Here is a 2,764-nt window from a genome sequence, read left to right as displayed (position 1 = left end):
GAGGTCCAACCACAAAGCAGCGCGGAGCAGAGCTACCTGTCCACAGCAGCTCCCCAACACGGAGAGCACGAGGCTCCGCAGCCACCCAAGGCAGGACAAACCCTGAAGCCTTTTGCTTTGCTTTCCTGCCTAATATAACGTCACCAGCTCAAGGAGAGTCAGGGACAAGTCCACGCACACACTCGTGACCACGGCAGGTCACAAGGCCACGACGTCCAAGATCCGAGATCCCGGCTGGGATGAAGCTGCAGACAAAAATCCACCCCCATGAAGTGCTTGCGGTGTGGCAGGTGCGTCACCCACAGCTCTAAATAAACAACATTAAATAACATTCCTGTAAAAGATGGAACCGAGCTACTTCCTCCCTCGCAACCCTCTGCACGTCTCCTGGGCCAACGCAGCGCCCCCACGGGTCTGCTGGGGCTTTCCCGCGCCAGGCAATTAAAAGAAATAAACCAAAGAACTAAGACAAACACACAAGACATCCCCACGGTCCAGGATCGGGGAAAGACACCTGCATCACGCCGCTCTCACTGCTGTCACCGCCCCGCGCTGGGCTGGGTGATGAAGAGGAAGGTCTCTCTGTCGCAGTGCAAAAGCCTCGGTGCCCCGGGGTTTCACTTTCTCACCTCCAGGCTGGGGAGAAATCAGGACGGCTGCAGGGTCAGATGTTCTCAGAGGGTGTCCAGAGCATGGTGGGGGCCCGGATCTGCACCCGGCACCCTTGCACTTCCTCTCCTCCCCCGAGCCGGGGTACCAGACCACATCCTCTGCCTCCTTTTCGGTCCTCTCTCAGGTAGGAAGCGCTCTGCCCGCTGCAAACTGCCCAAACCGTGAGGATGACTCACCTCTCCCCTCCCCACCTGCCCACTTCTCCCAACAAAGGCTGGAGCAGCCGCTCCTTGAGGTCACTTCCAGCCTGGTATTCTATGATTTTCCCCTCCCTCAAGCCTTACTGGGCATCTGGCAGCTTCCCAGGGCTCTGGGTGACAGCGAGGACATCACAACACAAAGTGCCGACTCGCACAAATTCGCCGTGTTCGACTGCGTTCCTGCACTCCGAAAGGTCCTCCCCGCAACCATGCGGCCGGGTCAGCTGCTGCCTGCCCGCTCTCAGCCCAGCACTGACACAAACACGCACTAACAGCTCGGCAAATGCCACGAGCCCCTCAAAGTCAGGAGAAACACCCAGCAAAGGGGCTCCTGCGGACAGAGGGACCTCCGAGCCGCCCGCTCTCAGCAGACCCAGCCACCCTTGCTGCGCTTCCCTTAGGTGACGGCTTGATCCTCCCTGAGGCTCGCTTTGCAGGGAAGCAAAGTGCATCACTCCCCCACTCCCTTTGCCCTTTCCTTCACCCAGTCTCTGCCCACATCTCCACACCTCACCGAAGCCTCTCCTCCCTGCGGTATTCGCCCGAGGCCCTTCACAAAAGAAAGGGCCGTGGCAGGCACCTTACCCTTCCTTTTTGTCAAGGGCTTTGTCACTTTAATCCTCCGCAAACACCCACTCGAAGGCCACCGGAGCAACCGACAAGATTTCGCACCATCTGCTCTCAGAATGATCCGAGTTTGTAATTTTTCAGCTCTCCACTGGGCAGAGGGAAACCCACGTGAAGCACATCAGCTCTGAGGAAAGACTCGACAACATAACCCAAGGCAACTTCAGAACAGAAGAGACACAGAGCACAGCTTAAGGCAGACAGACATCCCTCAAGCCAAGTCAAGATTGCCTGGAGGTCGATGCACCATCTTTGAAACAGCCACTGGTTTCCAAACCATGCCAGAAATACCCCCAGACCAGGTAAACAGAAGAAACCAGCCACAAACCTTGCAGACACCTCCCTTCTCCCGCCCTGGGCTGCTTGCAGCACCAAGCCTTCCAGGGCTTCCAATACACTGCTGCTGTTAGCGGAAAAAAAGGTATTTAATTCTCTTCTAACATCTGCAGGAGCCTGCGGCAAGAAAACAGCCTGGGGGGTTAACGATGTACCCGCTCGCACAGCAGCGGCTTGGCCGGGCTTCTCGGGGTCAGCGAGGAAGAGCTGCCTGCCTGAGCAGGAGGTACTGCTGTGCAAGGCCAGACCGCCCCGCGCTGCGGTTGATGGATTTAAAATCCTCCTCCAGCCAAAGGTTGTGCCTTTGCGGAGAGGAAACTCTTACACGGCAGCAAATAATCAGTGTGATTAAATCAGAAGGGAAACACAGCTCCCCTCCGCCTCCGGCACGTACAACACACAGGAACGGAGGACGCCAGGCAAGAAGACCCACCGTCTGAGAGATGTGGGACTGGGTCCAGAGAGGTTTCCCTCCCCACTCTCTGTTTTATGTCCCAGATCTCGCCCTCCTCATCCTCATACCTTACGTACTCCATTACATCCCCCAGCCAACTCGGGCACTTGCATGAAGCTGCTTGGAAGAGCTGTCGCGTGTCGCAGCCTGGGTAAGCAGCAGCGAACCCCCTAAACTCTCTCCTCTAGGCAAGGCGAAGGATCTGAAGCATCCCCCAAGCACTAGAGGAATGCTGAATCAGGTCGTGCCGGGGAGATTTCAGCCAAGGCCCCGTGTCCTCACCTCTGACTAAGAGGCTGAATCTCCCGTGCCCACACTCAGCACAAAAAGCACCCGTTTGACCTCAGTACCGGACGTGAGCCCTGGCTCCGCTCCCTTGCCGTGCTACACATCCCCGTCGGGGTGAAACACTGCCTCGGCGGTGCTGGTCATCCTCCTCTAGGCAGAATCCAGAGGGGATGGAAAGAAAGACTGC

The 2,764-nt window shown here is 57.3% G+C and overlaps 1 protein-coding gene across 1 annotated transcript in view; it reads right to left on the bottom strand.

Moving 5' to 3' along the window:
* ST14 (suppression of tumorigenicity 14 (colon carcinoma)) overlaps positions 1-921 on the bottom strand; it is an 11,024-nt gene extending 10,103 nt beyond the window's left edge. The window contains exon 1 of the mRNA XM_010140356.1: positions 913-921. The gene's annotated coding sequence lies outside the window, so the exon portion shown is untranslated. The remainder of the gene's footprint in view (positions 1-912) is intronic.
* Positions 922-2,764: the final 1,843 nt, after the last annotated feature.

The sequence above is a fragment of the Buceros rhinoceros genome, unplaced genomic scaffold (assembly GCF_000710305.1).
Source record: "Buceros rhinoceros silvestris isolate BGI_N320 unplaced genomic scaffold, ASM71030v1 scaffold24697, whole genome shotgun sequence".
Taxonomy (NCBI): Eukaryota; Metazoa; Chordata; class Aves; order Bucerotiformes; family Bucerotidae; genus Buceros; species Buceros rhinoceros.
Note: the sequence above shows the minus strand (reverse complement) of the source record. Positions and strands in the feature narration are given on the sequence as shown.